The sequence below is a fragment of the Apodemus sylvaticus genome, chromosome 14, assembly GCF_947179515.1.
Source record: "Apodemus sylvaticus chromosome 14, mApoSyl1.1, whole genome shotgun sequence".
Lineage (NCBI taxonomy): Eukaryota > Metazoa > Chordata > Mammalia > Rodentia > Muridae > Apodemus > Apodemus sylvaticus.
The window spans coordinates 82,996,064-83,023,600 of NC_067485.1; positions in this window are offsets into that span (position 1 = coordinate 82,996,064).

Genomic DNA, 27,537 nt, shown 5'->3' on the forward strand with positions numbered 1-27,537 from the left:
TCTTTTATATTTAAACTAATGTTGAGAATTTCATGAGTAGTACTTTATTTACCTCATTTTTTATTCCTCCTTCTCCAATATCCCCATGTCTCCTGACTCCCTTTCATATTTTGACTTTTTACTCTTTAATTTTATATTTATATCACTATTAGTGCTGTCACTAGTGTATTGGGGATAACCTGTAGCTGTGTCATTGGACTTATGAGCTGCTTAACAGGAGATAATTATGCCTAGAAGTCAAATTCCATATAAGTACCAATGACTGGAGAAATTGTGAACCTAGAGGAGAATCTAAAGCTGCCACCTTCCTAAACAAATATGACTTCCAATTTATTCTAAATACTTATTCTTATACCCATACTTTTCATGAAAAGCTGAGTAGTAAATCTGACTACTCATCAAAGAAGTTGTTCTTCACTGTAGATGAAGACCATTAGCAGAGATACACATGGGATACTCAACCCAAAATGATGCATCTACAACACAACCTCTCCCCATTAAATTCATGGAACACTATGGAAGAAGGATTGCAAATATTGTAAGAATAAGAGGACCAAAATGTATGCTGTGAGATGTATCATCTATAGTTTTTTTTTAAAGGTGAAAGAAAATCTTTTGATCAAGGGTGATTTATAAGAAATATAATTGATACACACTACACAAACACATACACATGCACACACACACACAAACTTACACACACACTACACACACGCACACATACACACAAACAAACAAACACATATGATTAGAACTCTCTCTATAAAGCCAATGAAAGACAAATATGTATAACTCAACCATTCAAAAATATAATTTTATTCATTAGCTTTTTCATTAAATAATTATGACATTTTAATTTCTGGATTATATATCCAAGTTTAGCAATTATTAAATGAAGGGAATTATTCATATTTTAAGTTACAAACTTAATTTTGGAAATTATTATTTACCATAAAATGCAAGGCAGCAAATAGTAACAAAAGTAGAAAAAGTCATTCAACTTAATGTCTTATATAAAAAGACATCCAATTTTTCACTACAAAATAATCAGCCTATAACAATGGTTGAAACTTTGTACATTAGAATAATGTACAAAGTGTTACTCAGAATGGAAATTGTAGACATGATAGGCAAAGCAAACAAACAAATATGCACAAGGGTAAAAGAAAATTAGTCTGCATGGGAATTCAAATTAAATAACAGCCCAGTCACACTTCACATTGTCATAACATCTACTTGTCATTAAAATATGTAAAATATTGACCCCAGTAATGACTGAGAATAATGTGAAGATCCATAGAAATGCTTATACCAATTTATTTTTTTTAAAAAAAATTAGAGAATGTGATTTGGGGGTCAGTACAGTGAGGAATGGGAGGGATGGCCTTAGAAATAAGGCATAACCTGCAGCAGAAACTCTGCAGAAGTGAATTCAGCTGATATTCATAAGGGAATAGTTGATTAGAGTGATAGCCCCTAAAATCAGAATAGTCTTGACTTCTAACATTAATGAATGTTACCGCTTGAAATATTGGCCATAGGAATGTCTTTTAAACATTTAGTTACAAATATGGCATTTTATTGTTAAGGCTCTGGGGCCCCATGAGATAAAAGTAGGTCACTGAGAGCAACCTCTGAAGTTAATACTTGTTGATGATACTGATTTCCCATCTCTATCTTCAGACCCACTGTGATGTGGACACTTTATGCTACACTCTGTCAACCCTGTGGATTGAGATCCACCATCATGGTTTGCTTGCTATTGTGTACTAAAATTCTGAATTCATGAGCCAAAGTCAACCTTTCTTTCTCAAATAGCTTCTGTCAGTCATCTTGTATCGAGGAAGAAGGGAAAACTACAGAAAGCGCCAACTCCCTTATTTTGATTTTCCAGTATTTCCAGTATTTCCAACTCCCCTATTTGATTTTCTATGTAGAACAAGAAGCTTTGGTCCTCTTCAGTAAACTCTGCCCCTGCTAACCAAACAGTGGGTTCAGAGAAAGCTCCTTCTCTCCCAGAACAAGTCATAGGTGGAGTTATTTTGATTCCACAAAAAGAAAAAACAGATAGCAGCTGGATAAACTAAGGTGTAAAGACAAAAATGCCTTAAGTTTAATTATTGGGTTGAATAAATTCTTTCTTTTCATTATTATTCTTTGTGTCATTGTATGAATGGAAGTGTTTCTGAAAGCTTAATGGATGAACATTTCCTTCATGGGACCAGAGATCGGAAAAGTAACACAAATGTGGTAAGAGGGGAAAAAAAGGAGATCTTTTTGAAAAGAATGAGTTTGAGATGTTTGCAGTAAACATGAATGTGGAAACTAGGTTCAAATAATACCTATTGTTATGGTTTGAATAAGCTTGCCCCAGGGAGTCACACTATTTAGGAGTTGTGGCCTTTTTGAAGTAGGCTTGGCCTTGTTGCAGGAAGTGTCTCATTATGGGTAAGAGCTTTAAGAACCTTGTCCTAGCTGACTGGAAGCCAGTCTTCTCACAGTGGCCTTCCCATGAAGATGTAGAACTCTCAGAACCACTTGTGCCATGCCTGTCTGGACACTGCCATGCTCCTGCCTTGATGATATTGGACAGAACTTCTGAACCTGTCACTCATTTCCAATTATATGCCGCCCAGGATTCCCCAGCATGTAATAAGGATGCATGCTCCACTATGTTCATAGCAGCCCTATTTATAATAGCCAGAAGCTGGAAAGAACCCAGATGTCCCTCAACAGAGAAATGGATAAAAAAAAATGTGCTATATTTACACAATGGAGTACTATTCAGCCATTAGAAACAATAAATTCATGAAATTCTTACACAAATGGATGGAACTGGAGAACATCATCCTAAGTGAGGTAACCCAGTCTCAAAAGAACACTCATGGTATCTACTCACTGATAAATAGATATTAGCCTAGAACCTTGGAATACCCAAGACACAATCCATATATCAAATGATGTCCAAGAAGAAGGAAGGAGTGGCCCCTGGTTCTGGAAAGGCTCCGTGCAGCAGTGTAGGGGAATACCAGAACAGGGAAGTGGGAAGGGGTGGATGGGGGACCAGGGGGAGGGAAGAGGGCTTATGGGACTTTCGGGGAGGGGGAATCCAGGAAAGGGGAAATCACTTGAAATGTAAATAAAGAATATATCGAATAAAAAAAAATAAGACTTACCTTAGTCATGGTTTCTGTTCTCAGCAGAGAAAGCCTAACAAAGATACCTACCACCTCAGTACTCATGAAAAATATGGACTGGGTTATGTGGACAAAAAGTCACATTTGGAAACAAGAGAAAAAACACATATGTCAAGACAGGAGAAAAAGAGCAAAATAAACAGGGAAAGAGATTTTGAAACAATCTTCAGAAAAAATAAGAAAATACAAAGTGTAGGTATATCTGCAAAGTAAGATGCTGACATACTGCTGTCTCAGAAACTGGGAAGCACCATGCAATAGTACAGTATAATTCACTACATTCAGGTTTGTGGGACTTTTAACAGGAGAAAACATGTTTAAAAATACATGAGAACATGAGAGCACATAGAGTGGTTTGACATAATCTGTATAGAGGAAGCTATGAGTGGCTATTTCTAATACAGTAGGGTTTTCTTCTTCCATTTATTAATTAAATAAAAATTTTATTTTACTTACTGCGAAAGTTAACAATATTTCTCCAATACAGCAAAAGTCTTTGAAGGCAAAACTATTTAAAAAAAGTGTTTCTTCTATTTTTTTAAAATTATAATATAATTATATCACTTCCTCTGTACCCTTCCTGTCTCTCAAACCTCCCATTACCCATCTCTCTCAAATTCATGGTTCCATTTTCATTAATAGTTGTAATATTATATATTATGTATTAATATTATAATTGTACATATATACACATACATACACATACATGTGTAACATATATACATACATATGTATGTGTTTGAATGTATATATGCATGTATATGTGTATACAGATACACACACACATACATGCACATGCACACACACACACACACACACACACACACAGCCCTTATCAAGGCATATTCTCTTTGGTACAGACTGAAAATGTTACAGAAAATCATGGTCAATCAAAATGCAGAGTTGTGAAGCCCAGACAAAATGGATACATCTACAAAACAATTCTTATACCCTAAGATTCAGAAAGCATTGCTTAAGAAAGGAATAAATACAATAGGAGCAGAGGAGTTTGCCATAATACTATGTCTTTTAGTAATGTCAGAAGCTACAACCATAAAAATATCAGCAGCATGATATCCCAGATTGGGCAGAATCAGGACAACAATGGCCATGCTAGAGTAGACAGCACAAAGAGCAAGAGACCTCAACTACACACACACATGCACGGGCACACACACACACAAACATATCCAACTAAGGTATTCTTGGGAACAGGAGCAAAATTTTTTCCTAAAAAAGAATACATCAACTGGTTGGTTTTCTAGTACCATACAGTCAGCCTTGTAAAATACATATAAGTACTAATATACAGAATGAGCAAAGTGTATTCCCCTTCCTTTTTCAGAAAAATTTCTAATGGTTTTGGGAACTAACATACTCAGTCTTACATATGAATTTTTAATCTCTATCTTCAGGGTATGAGTCATCCCCTGTACCTTATAAAGAAAAATTGCTTTGAGCGTAACCTGTCAGGCTTATATTTACAAGGTGGTGAATGATAATATCATTTATTAATAAAGATGATTATTGGCTAATCAGAACCTAAAGAATTATGTTGGTAGTTGTGGAAATGCTTCTCTTGAAATTGCTTACAATTTACTTCTTCAGAATCTCCAAAAGGTCTAAAAACTACACATGCCAGCATTTAATAAGCATCAGTAATTCTTAACCACCTCTTTTGGTATAAAACGTACCATTTCCTTTACCAATTTTATTTATAGACTCAAATTATTTATGAAGCTTTCAATGAATAATGTTGTGTTCTGAATATTATTTTATTTCCTTTCTTCTGGAAGGCTTCTCTGGGTATTTTAGAATCCTTTCTAAAGTGAATGACAAGATAATTGTTTGATTAGCACATGGATGGTTAATGACTGGGAAAATGGGGTTGACATAAAGAAACTCATTAAAAAATATTGGATAGTGGGATCTAAAAAGCAAATGAGTTAGAACAGCCAATTGGTGGTATCTAATTAACCTTAAAAAAACACGAGGGAACTGAAAGTATTTTTTTCTTAATTTTCCCAGACCATAAACTAAAAGAAACAACTTGCCTTTAAATCCATGAGGATGCTCCTCCTTTCTTTACTTGAATCATAATAAGTTACAGGCTGTCCCAAATCTTGGTACTTAGAAGGCTTTTATGGCAAATGAGAAAATAGTAAAGTTAATGTCCCTTCACGTGAATTTCATTTGCATGACTTTCATCCTGAGTATGACAAACCTCTTCAGTACAACTCAATCTTTACACAAAAATGATCTAAAACACACTATTCCATTGGTCCAGTAATTGAACTTTCCCCTTCAGCTAGGAGGAAAACCATCATATCTTTAGTAATGAAGGCTATTTAGCACGACTGAATTTCAGTATGAGGAACAACCTTAAAGTCTCTGGGTTAATTTCTCATGAAATGTCTCCATTTCCCTTTCTCCTACTAATCATAGAAGCCTTTTAATCCTAGTTCTTTATTTTTTCCCTTGACTGTCTCTAATTTTCTTGCCTCCCTGATGAAACATGTTATTTTCTGCCCTGAAGGAGCAATTACTTTATTCCAAGTAGCTTCATTTGGCAATAACATCTTCTCTTTTAGTGTATTTTCTATGCATTGTGCTCTAATATATGTTTGGAGATTTCTATCATCACTTTTAAAAGTGTTGGTTTTGGGATTCTGCTCTTTAATCTTATAAAACATGCTTTCTTCTGAGCTTGCATCGTCTACTGGGCAACTAAATATGATCATGGACTGTTGAAAAATCTAACAGGTGATAAAAAAATATACTAGTAGAGGAAGAAACATTATCTAAGGCATCTATGTTGTTTTTGGAACTGCTAAGCATGAAATCTGAATTTTTATCAGCAAAAATATCAAAAACTTCTCTTAAAGGCAAACTTATTCTGCTCAGTAATGGAACCATCTCTAGAAAGATTATTCATGTATACTTCAAATCCATGTATGATGTGAACTTAAAGTGTAATTTAGTAAACCTACTATCTTAAAATATTCCATTAATAAGCATATAGATTTTAGTATAATGTTGAAAATGTCTTTGTTTAAATAATACTGTTAAAATATCTGACTTCAGAGAGTAAAGCAAATCCAATTAAATGAATCTGAGTTCTTAATAATCTTATGTTGTTAGAATTTCAATATTTTATTACTGAAAAATGACTTCAAGAGTTATGAAAATTGCTTTATTTCAAGCACCAAGGATTTACAGTATGTTTGTTTATTCTAAATATTTAATGTTTCTATTTATTTATTTATTTACATCCCTATCACACAGCCCTCTTCCTATTCTCTTCCCTGTCTCACTTTACAAATCCCTCTTCCCGTTGCTTCCTCCTCTTCTTGTCAGAGAAGGGGAGCCCCTCTTCGGTACCACTCAACCCTGGGACCTCTAAGTCCACCAAGACTAGGCACATCTTCTCCCACTGAGGCCCAACCAGGAAGTCCAGGTAGGGGGCAGGGGATCCAATGTTAATAACAGAGACTGAGATAGCCCCTGCTTCACTTGTTAAGGGACCCACATGAAATAATCAGGGGAGGCAGAGGGAGAAAGGTAATTGAATGGGAGAGGGGAAGGGAAGGGAAAAAGGGGAAACAGGATCAGGTATGGGGGTGGGTGGGAGAGAAGTGCAGAGGGCCAGGAGAATGAATGGAAACATGCAGCTTTGGGGAATAGGAGGGGAGGGACCCTCTAGAGAGTTGCAGAGACCTGGGATATGAGAGACTCCTAGGACTCAATGAAGTAACCTTAGCCAAAATGCCCAAGAGTGGGGACAGGGAACTCGAAGAGGCCACTTTCAGTAGATAGGGCCCTAAGTGGAGGGTTGGGGTTACCAACCCACAGTCAAGCTTTCAGACCCAGAACTGTTCCTGTCTAAAAGAATTGCAGGGACAAAAATGGAGAAGAGACTGAAGGAAAGCCTGTCCAATGACCAGCCAGACTTGGAGATCCGTCTCATTGGTGGGGCAGCAAAGTCTGACAAGATCACTGATCCTATGGTGTGCTTACAGACAGGAACCAGGCATGGCTGTCCTTTAAGAGACCATACCAGTGATTGACTGAAACAGAAGCAAATACGTACTTGGATTGAAGTCAGGGACGTCTATGGTTGAATTGGGGGAAGGGTTGAAGAAACTGAAGGGGGGAGCAACCACATAGGAAGTCCAGCAATCTCAAAGATCCCAGACTAGAGGGAGCTCCCTGAGCCTGAGCCATCAACCAGGCTGCCTTTGTGGGCTGGTCTGGCACATATATAACAAAGGACTGCTCCCCTCAGTGGGAGAAGGTATGCTTAATTAATCCTTGAGACCTTGAGGCCCTGGGGAAGGAGGATGGTTGGAGGAAAAGGGAGAGCATCCTTTCAGAACAAGTGGGAGTGGAGTGGGATGAGCAACTGTGGGAGGGGGAACCATGAGCTGTGGGCAGCAGCTGGAATGTAAATAAATAAATTAATTAATAAAAAAAAGAATGGAAAAGGTTAAATGAAGTTGAAGATGGTTAAAATCAACAGCATAATAAAATGTATACAAATCTTTAATAAAAAGTGAACACTATTACAAGAAACTATGAAGCAAGGGGATGGGAGACAGGATAGAGGGCTTCCTGGGGGAAACCGGAAAAGGGAATAACATTTGAAATGTAAATAAAGAAAATATCTAATAATAAAAAACAGAAAAAGAAACTATGAAACACAGTTTTGAGAGAAGGCTCCCCATATGCACCTTGATAATGTCCTTAGAGGGAGGCAAGTGAAATGGTTATTAGAAAGGAATAAACACAGGGTTCTATGGAATGAAGACAGGATCATATCTCCCATCCAAATGTGCGTCGTCCAGGAACAAACAATTTAACCTGTTGTATGTGTTTATTGCTTTGAGAAAGGAAGACAAAGCAGGTGGGTTTAATTCATCCCATCCGCCACCACCAATGTAGAGCAAGAAGGCCACGTTTTCATTAATTAATTATTTAACTAACACTATAGTGTGTAAAGAAACTGCAAGTTTCTAACTTACTCAGTAACTTTACACAGACTTTCCCACAATGTTAGGTAAACCATGACTAATAGACAGTGGATTTAGAAGTGTTAGGACAGGTGGGTTAGTGAGGAAGAAGCTGAAGAACCAGGAAAGTCGTGGACCACAAAAGATCAAGCTAAATATTTTGAACCATTTAGACTGTCAAATAGTAGGGATTTTTCAAAAATAGGTCATGATGCTGTGGAGATGTGTTCAAATAAGTTGGTCCACTCATTATATGAGGATGGCTTCTGGGATCAATTAAGCAATGACTACATGGCCTTCCAGAGAAAAGATAGCGGCTCATAACTGTTAGATAAGACAGACAGGGGGAACAGGGGCCAATAAGGCATTAGTGCTGACAAGGTTTTACTACTCATGGCATTAGTTCTAGGGCAGAAAAACAAATTCAGAATGTTTTCCGTAGTTTGTCTTAGACAATGAGGCATGGGGAGACGTGCTGAGACAGAAAGGATGGTAGACTGAAAGAACAAATACCAAAGGCTCATATCTTTACTGTCAGCAAGGAATGACACCTCCTGGGGAAAGAGGCATTTGGAAAGGTGGCTTTGTTGGGATATGTGTTGCTTTGTTAGAGAAAGTGTGTCACCAGGGGTTGGCTTTGAGTTTCAAAAGAGAAAGCTAGGCCCAGTGACTCCTCTCTTCTGGATGCCTGCAGATCTTGATGTAGAACTCCCAGCATCTTCTCCGTGTCTGCCTGTGTGCCCCATGCTTTCCACCACGCCAGTAACGGTCTACACTTTTGAAACTGTAAGCAGGATCCAATTAAATGCTTTCTTTTATGAATTGCCTTGGTTATGGTGTCTCTTTAAGCAATAGAACACTGGAATGTTAATGCTTATGATAAATGACTAACCTTAGAAGCTAGATGAAAATTTGATTTAGACATATTGAGTCCAAAACTCTTATGGTACATGAGAGGGAAAATTTCCCTCATGACTGGATTTATGGCCTTAGGACACATACTATAAATGTAAGATGGAGAAATCAAGACACATAGGACTATTAAGGAAATAGATGCTGATAACAGTTTACATCAACATCAAAGGGCTTCTAATAACCAGCCACAGTCCATAGAAATACGCAATCTGGGGGGAAGATGAGTCAGAAAACCTGGTAAGTGTATAAACACAGAGAACATATAAAATAGGCAAAGGTTGATTGCATTTATGGACAATTTAAAAATAAAGAAGCATGGAATAGCAGTAACTCAGAAAAAGGCAGATAATTTTATGTTATCACCTCTGTTTGAACATGTAGAGGAAGTTATGAACATGGAACACCCAGGAAACAAACAAAACATGTTGGGGAAGAGATAACAGCTCTTTAAGAGAAAGAGTGAGGAGCTGGGCTTTTCTTGCTCCAGGAAAATATCAGTGCACATGTCCAAGCTAAAGCACTTAAGTAAAATTCCAAATGCTGTGTGGGCTAATATGACATTATATAGCCACTGGTTAGCATCAAAGTGCTTGCTGTAACTTGCCTTTGGGTAGCTCTTTATTGAAGTTTTGTTCCTAGGAGCTCCTTGTATGTGTGATTGCTTAAAGCCGTAGAACATAAAAAGAACAACCTATATGTGCATTTTATAAACAGTTGACTCCTGATTAGAGTGGCTTTATCCTGTTAAAGATATTTTTAGGGATGCAGAGGTGGCTTAGTGGGTGAAGTGTTTTCAGCAAAATCATAAGGCCCTGGGTTCTGATCTCGATAACCTATATACCAATCCAGGCCAGATGGATCATGCTTTCACCCTAATGCAGAGTGTGTGACCTCAGATAGATGTTGCCCAGGCAGCCAAGAATGACCAATTAGCTTAAGAATCCGTGAGTGGCATGGTCTCAAAAATTAGAAGTGGAAAGCAATTGAAGAAAGACTCTAGATGTCATCCTCAAGTGGCCACACACATGTGCACCTACATGATCACATCCTCATTGGTGAGCATACTCAAACACACATCCACCTGCGACACACCAACAAAATGAAATGTTTTAAAATGCATTGTAGGTTTTAGTTAGCATAACACTCCTATGCTCACATAATTGTCCTTACAAAAAGTTGTGATTCAGAGATTTAAGAGATGACGCATTGCTTCCCTATTTTGAATGATACCCATACTTAAAATTTGTTCTCCAGATTTGGAGGGCAGGGGGTGTGCATCCAAAGGGAGAAATGGGCATCAGGATGGGATAAAAAATCAAGTTCTAAATGTAATTGTTCAAGAAGAGAAAGAGCTGATTCATTCTTCATGTTCCAGTCTTGGTTTGAAATTATTTACTCGCTGCTCTTTGGGAAGTGCCTGGTCTGAGAGAAGGTGACCACATGGAATGTTCTATGCTATTCTTTTAATGTATGCCATATCACACACAAAGCATCTCTTTATGAAATGTAAACTGCGTGGGTCCATTCCTGTGGCATCCAGGAGATCGTTTGTGGCCACAAGTGTGGATCACGCATATGTTCAGGCAAAAGCAGTAATTAACACATAAATATTTAAATTGTTATTTTATCTCATAAATATTTTAACATTCATTTTATTTTTGAAATAATTTTTACCATACCAAAAACAAAATAGAACCCGTTTTCAAAACTGTGGAGATGGAAAATAGCTGATTGAAATCTCTCTTCGGTTCTTCTCAGTTGGAATGGACCTGCTGATTGGCTTTAGAGGAGAAGGCTCGACAGTATCCACTGCACGCTGGCTAATGCATCTGTGAAAGCTGCATCAGCATGTGGCAGCTGGAAGCTAAGTGGAAATATCTAGAGAGGCCAGGAAATAATCAGGTAGGCTCAACAACCCTGTCCCAAATACACCTGCTGCCAACAAGCTGAGATGCTTACACAGGAGAGGGAGGAGATCGAGGAGAAAGCTTCCCGTTATTGCAGTGTCTGCGAAGGGATTCTGTCTGATCTCTGCAATGGTAATCTCTCATCTCAAAACCACAGTTGTAACTCCCAATCTCCAGTCCTGATGAAAACAGTCATGATGTAGCACCTTTTTTTTTGATAACAGGTTCTACTGATTTGTCAAAATGACTATATTCCATGTTCTCAGCCTATAAGACTGTTTAAAACCCCAAAGTCTAAATATCTTCCAAAGCCACTAAATTCTATAATCCTTAGACCAACCCTTATGAATAAATGAACTTCAAGGCTACTCTTGTATCCTAACTTCCCTGTGTAATAAGGCTAATACACAGATTCCTTTTCCTGCTTGCCCTGATGATACCCAAAGTCACATTGCTTTCTGAATAGAAACTCTGTTTTATTTTAACAATACGAAGCTGATTCTGGAACTAGCACGGTAGGGATGTAAAGGTCATGGAAGCTCCAAATTTCTTGTCAAGGTTGTAAACAAGAGTTAGGGTGCTCACAAATAAGTCGGTATCATATAAAAGGAAGGAAAATCCAAAATTTATACAGTTACGTAAAGGTTGTATTCACCAGCAATAATCAGTTGATTTTAAAACTAGTTTTTGAGTAAATGGACTTTTCTGCACAATTATCTGTTATCTGGAAATAATTTCCTTCAATTTCACACATACATACATGTACACACAATCTATACATACATACACATACATATACACACATATATGCATGTGCGGGTATCCATATGTATTTGTATACATGCATAAGTATAGCTCTTTAGAAACAGAAAATACATTATTGCAATATGCTAATGTATAAATGATTCTTGTGAGGCCTAGGAAAACCCCTTTGTGGGCATTAAAAAAATTATGAAGAGCTACAATGGATGCACTCACCTGTAATCCCAGACATCCAGAAACTGAGATGGATGGATCAAAGTTCAAGGTCAGGTAGAGCCACTTACTGACTCCACTCCAGGGTGAGCTACATAGTGAGAATTTGTTCCAGAAAACCCAATACAGAAACATTTGTCAACAATCTTAACACAACCTCCAATCCTTAGCATATCCACGGTTATTTTAAATATAACAACATAACTGTGGTAGTCATGGTCTCATATCACCTTTATTTAATCATTTACTTACTTTAACTGACAGAATATATTTTAAAATACAGCATAAAAAAAATACAGCATAGCCTACTGAAGTACATCTGTACAGATTATGTAACGGCTCCATTTCTAATTAGCACATGCATATATATATATATATATATATATATATATATGTGTGTGTGTGTGTGTGTGTGTGTGTTTTGTATTGTGAAAGTAATTAAAATGTAAGTGTACTCTTAGCAATATTGAAAATGATAATACACTTGGCAAACAAGATGGCTCAGTGGGTAAAAGCAGTTCCTATGTGAGTCTGAGGACCCCACAGGTTCATTCCCCAGAGCCACGTGAAGGTGAAGGAGGCAACCCACCCGACAGGTGACCTCGACATATAAACTGTGGCACATACACCTGCACACAAATACCACACACACAAAATCCACTAATTATATAAGATATTATGTATTAAAATATATACTGTCATAATATAAATATAAATGGAAAGAATGCAATAAGAACACAATGCCACTAATTGTGGCCATATTTTAACTAGCATTCTTCTTTTTCTGCATGGTGTCGTTGGGGAAAGAGGTAACAAAATTAAAACATTTTGAGTATCTTTTGTTACTTTAAAAAAGTTGTTCTAAACCTTAGTACCTTTCCCACTATAAAATTTCTATTTTAAAAATTCAACACAAAGTCTATAGGATTTCATTTTTGGAAGATTGTGAAAGCTCATGTTCTGTATTTTTATTAAAGAACAATGAAAATTGTTGTCTTTTTGTTTCAACAAGTTAAGAATGTTTTAATTGGGTGTCCCCTCTGTACCTGATTCTAATTAAATACAAGAGTTCCAAACAGATGTCCATGATGCTTGGTGTGACCTGTGTTATTAAATGTGGTCAGGTGTCCCATGCTGCACTCCTGGCACACGCATGCTGAGAACAGGAAGCTGTCATTCTGCTTTATAATGAACTTGTGTAGGCAAACCCTGCTGCCACATGTAATACTGATGTGCCTTGACAAAGAAATTCTCCCATTGAGAATAATTACCCATCTATAATAGTATGCATGTAAGTTCATGCAGATTTATACAGTTTAATTATTACTTTATTAGTCATTTATTAGATGTGTGCATGTTAACTATAATAGAAAATTGGATAAAGTTCTATAGCTAATGTCAGGACACTTAGACACATCATCTATACAAATGCTGGCTTTGTTCATTTATTTTGTTTTTAATTTTATATATCCATTTATTTTTGAGATATTATATTTCTTTGCATACTCTCTCTCTCTTTCTCTCTCTCTCTTTCTCACCACACACACACACACACACACACGCACACGCACACGCACACGCACACGCACACACACATGCACACAGCATGTATATGTAGGTCAGAAGTCCATGTATTGGAACTTATCTCTCTTTCTGCGTGCAGGCCTCTGAAATCTAAACCAGGAATGGAACTCAAGATCCCTGGCTTGGTAGCAAGTAATTTTACCCACTGCCCCATCTTGCTATCCCCCACACACATTATCTCCCTTCCTAGATGTTTTACTTGTATGTAATTAAATAGTGTTGACGAACCCTATCTATGACCATTAGTAGAAGACTAGCAAGAGTCATGATGAGTCATGATGCTGGGAAGGGTGGGTCTTTAAACAAAGCCCATGCATTGTTCTTGTTTGCATTGTCTGAGAGGATATCACAAAGATATATTACAGGCCCAAAAGATCAATGATGAGACCATCAGTAATGTCCAGCAGGGGTTCCATTTATAATAGACAAGACGAACCACATCTGTAACTCCATGAAGTGACCTTGAACAGCAAAAACATCTCCAGTGTGGTTAATCATAACTTGTCTGCTATTTTGAAATTAGATCAACATGTCTGTGTCTTAACTAAGGCACTACATCTTCAATAGACTCTGGTTTCTTTAAAGATCTTACCTCCATTCTCAAGCATAGCATGGATTTTCTACAGGAGAGTGCAAAGTAATGACTTGGAAAGGAGATCTGGTCTAATATAATATGGGAGGGTAAAAAGGGTGACTCTTACCCACAGATATATAACCTGCTTCATACATGTCAGTTGGAAGTTCTTTAAAACCCTCAACATGGAGCTCACTGTGCTGCTGTGTCTTTTTAAAGACAGAAGGCTCCAATCTCTCTTTGAAGGGCATGCTTTGATTTTTCTGAATAAACTTTAGTTAAACTGTGTCTCAAAACCAAATTTCCTTCCTTCAAGAAGATATGACTTAAGAGAAAACTCTGGTATCCAGACACATTTCATGGTGTCTTTGACACTTGAATATTACTACAAGAGAGAGTGGGGTTATTTTATTTCTACAAATCTTCATAACTCATGTGTATATTCAGAGTAAAATTTATGTTAATGGGGTGAATAATTTATGTCAGGTGTTCTCAAGATTTTAGACAAGAAAGACTTGCTATTTATTTTTCAGCTTTAAAAAATAACTTTAGTCCAATTGAAGTTGTTACTTCAGTGTTGTGAGAATATTAGATTAAATGCAGTACTTTGAAAGGTAGGGAGTAACTTCTTTTAAAGAAGGAGTTAAATATGTGGTAAAGAAATAAAATACTCAGCCAGTTATAAATTCTACTAAAACACACAAAGCCTGGAGGATCACCGTTAAAGACTAATTTTATTGCCTTGCTTAAATCATTTTCCCCTTTCCCAATTTTTTCTTGTGTTTTCTTTTTTAATTCACTGAATTGTTGAAAGTAACTTGAGACCTATAAGCCTAGGGTGATAATTTCAAAACTGTTTGAAGGGGAAGTCTAAATCATTCATTTCTTTTTCTGTTCGTTATTGGTCTTCCAAAAACAAAGTCAATTAGCCAGGGCATTTGGGGATCCTATAATCCAGTTTCTCTTGGAGATAAACAAACTTGGGTCCAGAAAGGAGAAACAGATTACCTAAAATAAAACAGACACACATTGGTAAAGCAAAGGGGACAGACAGGCCCCTGAAATATTTCAGACTACTATATAACAGACAAGTCCTCAGCATTATTGAGATTCAATATTAATTCTTGAGGTTTTGTTGTTATTGTTGTTGGGTTGGTTTGTTGTGTTTCTTAGATAGGATCTCACTATCCCTCCTCCCCTGCCACCAGCTGAGAAGGATGCCCTCTGATGCCTCTGTTTCTTGAATTAGGGCTGGAACTAAAAGTATGACACCAGAACTGGCCTATAACTTATTCTTCGGCTGATTTTTAATACATACTTTTAAGATTTGTGTATATGTGTGTCTATATGAGTGCCCACCATGTGTGTCCAGGTACCAGTAAATGCCAGAGAGAATGTTAGGTCACTGGAAACTGGGTTTACAGACTATTAAAAGCCACCTGGTGTGAATGTCCAGAACCAGTGTCAAATCTGCTGTATGAACAGCATTTTCTCTTAACCACTGAGCCACATCTCCAGACACTCTTAGGTTTCTGGAGTCTGAAAATGAGCAAGCCTACAATGTTTTCCTGTGTGTATAAATAAAAATTTTAAAGTGAAAAATTCCCATAATTAAGGATTCTTATTGCTCTACACATAAAATTTTTATTATTATGTGTGCATGTGTGTATGTGTGTGTGTGTGTGTGTGTGTGTGTGTATGCATGAGTGCACATGAGCACATGTGGGTGTAGACAGGCATTGGCCAGGGTGGAGATCAGAGAGCATCTGTTGACCATTCCTTCTATATGTGGTTACTGGGGATTGAACTGTGGCCAGGTCTGAGAATTGCTGCCAATGCCTTTTATGTACTGAGCTAGCCTGATGGCTCTAAAATATAGTTAAAAAGAGAGCAATGTGTGCTTGGGAGACTCGGGGCTTTTAGATGTGGTCCTTTATCCCTTCCTAGCCACACCTTCCTTTCATATGTTCTGGAATTTCATGGGGGCCCCAAATAAGAACTCATGTTACATCCCCACAGACAAGATTCAGGTGTGAAAACACTTTTATTTCACAAGTACCTTCCATTGATGGAACCTCAGACAATTATGTTCATAACTTCAGATCTTAATCCTACCCATCACTTCCATGATTGTGCCACAAATATTTATTCAGGTGCTTCTTTGTGTATCTTCTTATTACTAGAGAATTGTGGTCATCCGTGCTCTAGAAGAAGCCATTGTACCCGTCCCAGCATCATGACTCATCATGACTCATGCTAGTCTTCTGCTAATGGTCATAGATAGGGCTCGTCAACACTATTTAATTACATAAAAGTAAAACATCTAGGAAGGAAGATAATGTGCGTGTGGGCTAGCAAGATGAGGCAGTGGGTAAAATTACTTGCTACCAAGCCAGGGATCTTGAGTTCCATTCTTGGCTTAGCATTCAGATAAATGTGGCCCGACACATCTGGTGATTTTTACTCGTTTATATGCTACTAAAAATCTCAAAATTAAAACTACATAAAAAGATCACAATTCATGAAATTTATAATATTCAAAATTTTATGGTTGTAGAATGATAACTGAAATGTTAACAAGTTAGAAAGATAGCTAAACATCAAATAGACTTGTTCTTGTTCAAGTTTTTTGCTGATGTGAAATCATTTCAGGATTGGGGAGATAACTCAGGCAGTGAAATACTTGCTTTGCAAACAAGAAGACCAGAATCTCATCTCCAGAATCCAGGATAAAACAATGCCACATCTGTTGACCCCTGATAGTAATCCTAGCACCAGAGAGGCAGGGAGATGAATCTCTTGAGCTTCCTTTTGCCCGCCTGGCCTGTCTAGTGAGTTCCAGGACTGAAAAATTATTTCACAAATAGAAAAATATTAAGTGGTGTCTAAGGAAGGGTGCTTGACTTTTACCCTCTACAAACACACACACACACACACACACACACACACACACATACACACAATGTGTATACATTCTCTCTCTCCTGCATAAACAAGTCCTGCATGCCTTTGTAAACACATGTGCATTTGTACATTCACAAACACATATGAATGTGTACTTTCACACATAAATGCACCCACATGCAGATGATCAAATACACACACACACACACAGAGAGAGAGAGAGAGAGAGAGAGAGAAACTTATACAACTAATTCAGATCTGTATACTCAGAGATTAATAAGTTCATTTGTACTAACAAGTACAGCTATTTTCTCTAAGTAAAATGCTAATGTGATGCAAATGGTATTTCTCTATCTTAAATAAATGTATCTCTCTTGACTATAAAGTAGTAGAAATAGATCTAATTATAAGAGTTTAGCATACATTCATTTTTAGCCAACATCTAAATTATATAAATATTAAATTCTAGAAAGAAAACAGAACATTATTATTGGGTCACTATCTTACTATAAACATTTCAAATTAATTATTAACCTTCTACATTCAACTAATTTATTTTGATATACTGAAATATAAAAAATATAGCTACATGAATTATTTTAATTATGTCAATTCTATTTGGAATGCTGCATATTTTCCATCTCATTTTAATTAGAGCTATTTATATTTGTATTATTATAAACATAACACATATCACTTTTTATCTAAAATGGCAGTCACGAAGGAGAAGGAACTAATCAGAGATCAAGAAGTCAAATAAAAATTGCATGCCTTCACAGAATGCTTCGCAGAGCAGGAGGAAGTAAATCATTAGGAAGTTCCATTTCTGTCTGCCTGGCTTCTGGCTTACACTCTCATGAATTGCTTCAAACAGTGCTTCATAACTTGCTTTGGAAACAGTGCCTTAAATTCTGTTAAAATTCTGTCTCTCACTCCATAGGTATGTGTAAGATGGAAATTTTGAATCTGCTGTGTGTGTGTGTGCACGTGCAATTATTTCTATTTATTTTTAATATATTTCAAATTTATTATTTGAGTTACATATATACACATAGTGTATTTCAATTCTATTCACCTGTCTAACTCTTCAAGATCCTTCTCTCACAGCACCAATCTAATTTTTAAATTCTTTTTAATCACTATATAATATTTTATTAGTTAATTTATTTAGTTACATTTCAAAGATTATCCTCCTTCCCGGTTTCCCCTCCACAAACTCCCCATCCCATCCTCCTCTCCCTGCTTCTATGAGGGTGCTCCCCCACCCACCCACCCACTCACCCACTCATGCCGCATTACTGCTATGCTGTGGTATTGAGCCTTCACAGGACCAAGGACCTTGCCCCCCACTGATGCCATACTAAATTCTTTTTTTAATAACCCACTAAGTCCAGTTAGTGCTGCCACATTTTCATAGCTGTGGGGTCATCCACAGGAGCAGAGTATCAAGCTGCTCTCTAAGTAAATTATTTCGTTTTCTTTTCCTTTTTTGTGTGTGTTGTTGATGTTTTGTTCTATGCAGAAATTTATGGAGTGCTCAGCCCTCTTCAGAAAAACATTTTTTTTTTCTGGTGTGGACAGTAGTTATTTCAGACTCACAACTTAAGCACAGAAAGTAAGGGTCATAGAGTGTTCAGTGTTAGTAGGTGAAATGTCTCATACTCTAGCCATCAAGGCTCAAGGAACATTAGGATTCTTGATTTTGTTTGAGAGTCTTCCAGGCAATCTCTAGACCACAGACTTAAAAATCACAGTTTGTGCAGAAAGGAGAGCCACGAGCCCCTATGTGACCCATCTCCAACTTCCACAGAATAATGAGGGCATAAAATTTTGCAACCTACTTTTAATAAGGGGTCAACCTTTCCTCTGGCCCACCACCCAGCAGAGGTAGTAGAAGAAAAAGGTTATTAGCTTGGGGTGAAGTGGACCTGTTCAGCAATAGTTTTTTTGGGGGGTGAGATTTATCTTCTTTCTCAGCAGTTCAGTCCCATAGCAAATACCAAATATGACTCAGCAGATACCACACACATAACTACAGTCCAGTCTTCTTGGTAAGCAGACACCAGGCACAAATGCCAACCCGCCTGAGGCTGTGGAAACTTCAAGCTGCCACAGAAACCTCACAAGTATTTCTTGTCAAGTTTCTTTCAATGGATGCATTACCACAAGTTGATCTCACCAAGGCTATGTAGAGAGAACCAATATATGCATCTCATTAGCAAAGAAGAACAGCTAGGTGGAGCAAAACAAATCAATGCTCAGTACGCGTCTCCAGTTCTCTGTGTGGTCATATTTATACACTTTATCAAGCATCCTTTCATGTGTTTGCTATATCAAAACATCCGTTCACCTGTGTCTGTTTCAGGAAAACATTCTTTTGCATGTTTGCTTTAACAAGACATCCTTTCTTCTGTGTGCCCCAGGAAAGCATCATTTGACATAGCTAACTTTCCAAAAGAACTAGAAATTTCTACTAACCTGCTTGCCAGCTTAAACACTGTAGAATTCTAATGCTCATTTCGGACCCAGGCACCCTAAATATTGTAGCTACAGCCAGTTTTCAAGGCCTCCATGTGAATGTTTGTGTGCGACAACATTGGCTAATTCTGAGAGAATCTGGGGGTTGAAGTGACACATGGATGTCATCCTCAGTATTAAATTCAAAAGTTGGAGAAAATTTCCCAAAATTAATCAGACAAAACCTATTAAAAATAGAACTGATATGGAAGCTACCCCAATAGTCACCCTTTCTAGACATGCTTGAAGACATATTTTGCCTTTCTCTCTGGTATGGACTTTAACTCCTAGATCAATAGAATACCCACTTTGGGATCCATGTGAACCCTCTTTTAAATTTGGTGAACAGAGTGCTGTATCAATACTAGAATTGCAAAGGGAAATGAAGGAAATGAAGAAGGGAGGAATGGGTCAGGAATGAGAAAGACATATGAAGGTGGGAGATCCCCTTGGGCTGAAAAATGACAGCATAGAATGAAGAAAAATACTTCAATTCTTTACTCATCAGTAAGCTGATTATACCCAGTATTGGGAGAATGTCTACATATCAGATAGTGACATGAAAACACACATTTTCTGTTTATGCATATCTCTACTATTAGGAAAATCAGGCACACACACACACACACACACGTACACGCACACACACACACACACACACAAACAGATATGAGATATATATTTTGCTATTTTAGTGATTCCCAATACATGTGAAGGGCTACAAGTTTCCAGTAAAGACGAGTTAAGTGTATTACATTTGCATTGAACAAAGTAGCATTTTACAGACGATGAAGTAGCAAAAACCATGCGCCAGATATAAATTTTGTATTTTGCTTGCTTGAATGGCACTAAATAGCAAATAAAAAACACAATGACAAGCTAAGGATGGAGGAGGAGAGAGAGGGGCGTCACGGAAGAATAAAAAGACTATATTTAGCACCTTCAATGCCACATTTTTCTTGCATTTTCAGCAAGAGGATAAGCTCTTTCCTTTTGTAGTGAGTTATACAAATTATGTGGCTGGCTCTGGTCCCAGGTCTAAATGGACTAAGATGCTAGTGAGACACCATCGCTTAGCTCGGCTACTGGACAATGTTGCCAGACAATTAGAATAAATTTGCTGAAGACTGTCCTCTAGTTGCCTGGTGTATGTGATTTTTTTGCTCCATTTCACATTTTCTACCATGAGATGATTAGAGACATTTAAGGATTTTAAAGTCATCATTAGGTTTTGTTTTTACTTTCATGAGTTGACATTTATGATAAAAGCTTCTCAATGTGAGGTTTTATTTTTAAACTGGGAGAGGTCCCATACTCTCAGAAATAAAGCAATGAATGAACAACTGATCCTGGAAAACTGGAGGATCAGTGTCTTCCTACCTGCCTCACTTCAGAACAATTGCTGGATGAGAGATGACGAAGATGGGAGAAAACCTTATCCATGCCTCCTCCTTTTCCTTTCTCATTGAAGGAAATCACATAGAGTTAAATCTCCTCATATATCCTAGTAACAAGAGCTGGTGACCTGGCTTCACAGCTTTCCAATAAGTCAGACTTTGTCTAGGCATTTCCATATTGAGCCAGTATGCAGGGCAGCAATCTATATGTCTCTGGAGATTGAGAATCTAGAAGTATTAAATTTGTATCTTATTGTGTAGGTATAAGGGGCACTGTGCTATTGTTATTGGCAGTGTCGAGGAAGTGAGCGTGAAAAAATAGTCCTGGTAAGTCAGACAAGGTGGGTCGGATTTCATGAATACATGTCTCAATTTTCTTGCCCTGTGAGTAGGATAAATCAGAAATATGGGCCACACTGTTTCCTGCCCCTAGGATATTACACAGTGCAGTTCAATTCAGTAATATATTCAATGCCTTCCATCCTATCGTGGCTTCTTCACTGTCTTGACTCTGTTCTCACATTCTAGATGATGCTTCCTGGTGCCCACTTTCTCACATGGGTACTAGTAGTGTATAGTCTCTAGAAAAGAGTTGGTTACTTGGATAAAGGACAATGACAATTCTGTATGTGATCGAAGATCTTGTGTTTCTGGAGAAAGAAAATTTTCTAGTATTTCAAAATTTTGGTCTCTATTCACTATGAATCTTTCATCCTGTGTACTAATAGTCCACATAATTAGTCCTCTTGTATCCTAGGGAATAAGATCATGACATGAATGTAGTTGAACGCAATATTCGTTTTCATACCTGTGCACTGCAAATGATGACCCTATGACTTTCAGTGACTTACATGTTCTTTCTTGAATGTAACTTCTTTATTCTTCTAGTATTGCAACTTCTAGTATTGCTACTGACAACTTCCTGAAAGTTGTAATTAAAGTGAAGTCATTACTCAAATAGTGAATGTGAACTGTCTCTTCTCATTTGCAAAACACAGCAAAGAGAAATAAGGCAGTAAAAATGTGCCTTGAAATATTTGCTTTGTGTTTTAGTGATTTTAATTTTAATGGCAGTATCTATTTGCACACACTCTTGCATAAACATAGCAATATTATGTAGATATTCTATATTTGGCATGAATTTCACTTTGACCTAGCCAAAGCACAGCATCTCTAAAATATGGTGCTATTATGTAAGATCATCATAACTAATATTAAACATATTTGCATTTAGTAAAAGTAATTTTTTCTGCCTAATATCATATATTTTTCATAGCTTTCTCTTTGCTATTTTAATTTCCAGATGCCTCACAAGGACTCAAAGAACATATAGGAACAGAAGGCTCCCCTCAAAAAACTTCAATGACCTTCCTATTATTTTATGTCCTTAGAATGATCTTCAGTGAGTGTATTTGGAATGTAGAGTCTGCAGAATGGCAGGCTCAGTTATTAATTTTACAGATGTGTAATTTATCTACAGGTTTTGCTATCATTTATATTTCATGTAGCATGCTTGACTTCTAACGACTTTCATTTTAAAGGCAAAAGTCAGCATTTTTTTCTTCCACAAATTTTACATACAATGGAATTTCGCCTTTTCTTTTGCCCGTGTTGGGCCTGGACATGTTTGAATGGTAATGTGTTGCTAGTCTGGGCTGTTGTGGTGAATGTCTTCACTTCCAAACACAGAGCACTGAGGATCTTCAATATGCCTATCATAAAAATGACAGTCATTTGTAATGTTTGTTAAATTCTAAAGATTTGACTCAGTATATATTTCTGTACAGAGCCATATTGGGGCAGTCTTACACTTGGTCAGAGTTTGACTTTGGTCAAGGTTAACTTCTCCCAGTTAGCCAAGATCCTGCTCCACCTAGGGTAGAGCGCACGTAGTAAAGGTTAAGTTCATTGTTCCTCCAGGTATAGGGATTCCTGAATTAAACAGGTGACCCACCCAGCTGCCGGAGCAGTCAAGACGAAGACCTCCAAGAGAAGCTAGACAACTTCCACCGGAACTCAGCCTGGAGTCTGGGGGGAGGGTTTTCCCAAACTGTTAAAAGGTCCAGCGCCATTAAAGTTTACGGCTTTGATCAGTGAACATTGACTTGGCCGCACGTTCTTTTCGCCCCTCTTCCCTATGACCCCAAAATTCTCTCAACAGGTAACCCGGTTTACATGTGGCTGCGGGCAGCTACATATTGGCGCCCAACGTGGGGCGACCTGACACGAGAGAATTTCTTAAGGTAGCCCTATCCAGCGAAGCTTCGCAAAAAAGGTGAAAATTAATGGTATCCACACGGTAAGCAACATAGAGGTTAAAACTAGCACTAGTGAATTCGTGTCTATTTTTGTGAGTACAAGAATAGATACAGTTTTTCAAACATACTGTGTAGACCCAGCGCAGGACTGCTTGGGTTGATAAGATAGAGAAATATAGAGAAAGAATTTGGTAGGCATTTGCCCAAAGCTCGTAAGAGCTGATTTCGGCGAAAAGAAAGGGGTTTTTAAAAATAGGCATATGTCCACAGCTTCTAAGAGCTGTTTAAAGAGGAAAATAGATACAATTGCTTAACAAGCACGCTTAACTTTCTGTGTATCTTTCCGTGTTTGTCCCGGTACACCGACTGTCTATGTGTATGTTTATGTCCTCTCTGTGTCTTTGTGTGAATGACTGTTTCATGTTAAAAAGAAAAATTAATAAAGATTACATCTGCTGGTAACCTCTTGAGCTAGCCACAGTTTGTGTGGGGATTGATTCAAAGCCACGCCACAACAGCACAACTCACTCAAGAGACAAGCGTGGCTGGGGAAAAAGCCGTTCTTAAAGCCCAGAAACCTCAAGATTTAAAAAGACCTTGGTTTGGCTTGTGAAATTCATGTAGTCGCTTTATACATGTTTCTAATTGATTTTAATGATATAAGGCTTTACATTTCTTAACTAAAGAGTTATAAATTAATTAATTATTATGTAAAAGGTATAGTGTTATTAAAAAAAGGTTAGTTTAAAACTAGTGATTCAGTGTTAGAGCTATCTTAACTAACTACACGTGGCCTAACGCCACTCATGCCTTGTTCTTGTGTATAATTAGATTTAAAGGTATATTTTACATGACTTGACTATAGAGTATTGACTTAAGTCACTAGACATGATTTAAAAGGTATAATGTTATTAACAAATGTTAGGTAAAAGCTGGTAGTTTAGGGTAGTCGCCATTTTTAAACAAACACGTGACATGACAATTAAGGCTGGTAGTTTAGGGTAGTCGCCATTTTAAACACCACGTGACATCACACAATCCAAGAAATACAGGCCTTTGAGACGCTCCTAAATTGACATGGTGTTTCATGTGAATCTTGGCCTAGAGATTAGACTTAATGAAGATTAAGATTTAAAATATTGTCTCTTTAATAAGTTACACTGTTATACACTTGAACATAAAAACTGACATACAAACCTTGTGCTGTAAATATGTGTTTGCCATTAATTTTAAAGAAAATAGATTGTTTAAAATTGAGATTTGCTTCCAAAATTATAATTGTGCTCTAATATTACAAGAAAACATTAAGTTACAATAAAAATCAGTGTGTCATTGGCTACAGTTTTCAGTTTACAGGCTCGTAATTGTTAACATTTTGTAATTAAGATAATTTTAAGAGTGATACAGCTATGGGTTTTAGAGGCCCATTGCCACTTTTCCACAAGTTTATAGGCTACAATAGTAAGAACAAAATTTAACCCTCCAAGATTAAAAAAGATATCTCTGTAGAAATATATTTAATATCAAATAGGTTCCTTTGACCATAGAATTACAGGTTTCTTTTGTTTAATCCTAAAAACGTCCTAGCAGGTTTAGGTCTGGTCTTAGTTAAAAGGCTCAGGTCTAGTCCTTGCCAAGGACTAAAAGTAGATCCTAGGACAGATAAAAAAAAAATGTGTTTTGTCTCTGTTTCAATACTAGAAGTTAAGATCTTAAAATTTTCAGTGAATAATGTTCATAGAATATTTGTTACAGGCCCTTGCTCCTATAGACTTTTAGAATTTTTAGGTAAATGGCTTTCAAAAGTTGTTAAGATATATTAATTAGCTTTATCTTATATTTACCTCATTTTAAGCTTGCCACAGAAGGTCTTAAACCTCTGTTTTCAAGGTAAAAAACGTTTGTTCCTTGCTTCAAACAGCAATCAAATTTATTATTAATGGTTGGTCTATTACATGACAAACATTTTTAGACAAAATTAATAATTATTATCCAAAAGATAATTTGTACTATCAGATCACATGTTTATTCCTTTAAGTTTCTCCCTGCTTCAACACAGATACCTAAATTAGGTACTATAGCAGCTATTTTTAAGATGTTAAAGGTCAAGCTTTTAATAATAGTAGATATACATAGCTCATAGTTTATAATTGCTTAAAATTAGTCCATTTTAATACTGCTAATTCTTAATTTCTACAGTTTATACAAATGTGATTCAAATTTCTAAGAACAAAGGATATGTTCTCTAAATGACTGTCCTTTAGGTATTTGAAATAATTTTATATTTTGTGCACATCAAATTATAAAGATTTGTTCTTGATGTCCTCAATTTCTACCTCTACCATGTAATGGTGTTAATCCTAGAGGACTTAGTTATTACAGATAAATGATATTCATATTTCTAATTTAAAAGATTAAAAAAAATATGTACATGTGACTAATGATTCATTTTTAGGCTGTCTAGTTGCAACTGCTCTAACAGAAAAAGCAACTATATTTTATATAATTACATAGTTATTGCCTATGTTATGGTTTATACTTTGTGTTCCAACTTAAATTAATAAAACAATATCTTCTTAGAAGAAAGAAAAGAGGAGAAATTGTGTCCCTGTACATATAATTTAAATTATGCTTACATGTTTAAAAAAAATTTTTTTAAAATTTAGATGCCAAGAAACTCCTTGCTAAATGTATATGACATCTTGTAATTAGACATATTGATGTCTAGGTGAAATGAAGGAATTCACTTATTAACATATGCCATGATCCTGATTTAATATTGGGGGAGAAGGCATGTCCTCTGTTTTTTTCACAGAATGCTACAGAAGATATGCTGACTGTGTGCTTGCTGAATGCCCAGACCATGGTAACATAAGAGCTATATTGGGTATATGTTCTTGACTTACCTCAATTGTCAAATGTCCCAGGTTAGATAAATTGCCTAGCTTCAAGCTTTTAGACTTTGTGAGACAGAACATAGAGACTGTTAAGCTAGCTTAGGAAAAATTAATCTAAAGAAGAGTTAAAATGACTCTTCCCCTTATTGTGTTCAGCTGACTTAACCATAGACTAGTCTAGAAATAATTCCAAAATTGTAGATTCCAATTTTGAAGATGGCTAACAATCTTCAGCCAGCTGTGTTAATTTAACATATAGTCTCCACTTTTCCTGAGAAGTAACAGCTTATTTCTTGATTCACAAGGCTACCTCTCCCACCTCAGAGGCCAAGCTTTAGATCCTTAAAATTGTTAATTTACAACTGAATTAGATACTTCTGGGACAAGTTAATCCTATTCCACCTTTAACTCTTGACCTTGTCTGTTAAGCAGACTGGCTGTCTCCACCCAGGCTCACCTAGATAGAGAGATTACATGTCTGTTAAAGACACTTACAGACCCCCCTGGCTTCAAAACTTACACAAGTAGATCTCCAAAGAGGGAGCCACATAGAACTCAGATCTATGTGTGTTTGTTTATGAACAAACATGGGTACCAGCGAGACGTGCGAGGCAAAACACTACATAGAAAGGTAAATTTCTGCTTCTAAGTCCCCAAGAAGTACACCTAATTACATAGGGGTTAACGTCGAGAGGCTGTCCTTAAAATAATAAGAGAGCCTATTACCCCTCCTCTGAAAAAAACGTTATACAATATTTAAGAGGAATTAAGGTCAATGCTTCCCCTCCTGGTTAAGGCCCGCCTTCTTATGAAGGATATTTATCCACTTGTTTTCTACCTCCTCGTGTTCAAATTAATAAAAAAAGGGAGGACATGTACAGAGCCATATTGGGGCAGTCTTACACTTGGTCAGAGTTTGACTTTGGTCAAGGTTAACTTCTCCCAGTTAGCCAAGATCCTGCTCCACCTAGGGTAGAGCGCACGTAGTAAAGGTTAAGTTCATTGTTCCTCCAGGTATAGGGATTCCTGAATTAAACAGGTGACCCACCCAGCTGCCGGAGCAGTCAAGACGAAGACCTCCAAGAGAAGCTAGACAACTTCCACCGGAACTCAGCCTAGAGTCTGGGGAGAGGGTTTTCCCAAACTGTTAAAAGGTCCAGCGCCATTAAAGTTTACGGCTTTGATCAGTGAACATTGACTTGGCCACACGTTCTTTTCGCCCCTCTTCCCTATGACCCCAAAATTCTCTCAACAAGTAACCCGGTTTACATGTGGCTGCGGGCAGCTACATATTTCTCTATTTTTTTTTTTTTAGAACATTTAGAAAAAAAATCTGTTTAGGATTTTTTTACTATTTTTTTTTTAACTAAACCTTTAAAAGTCAAGCATGTTCTACAGTACAT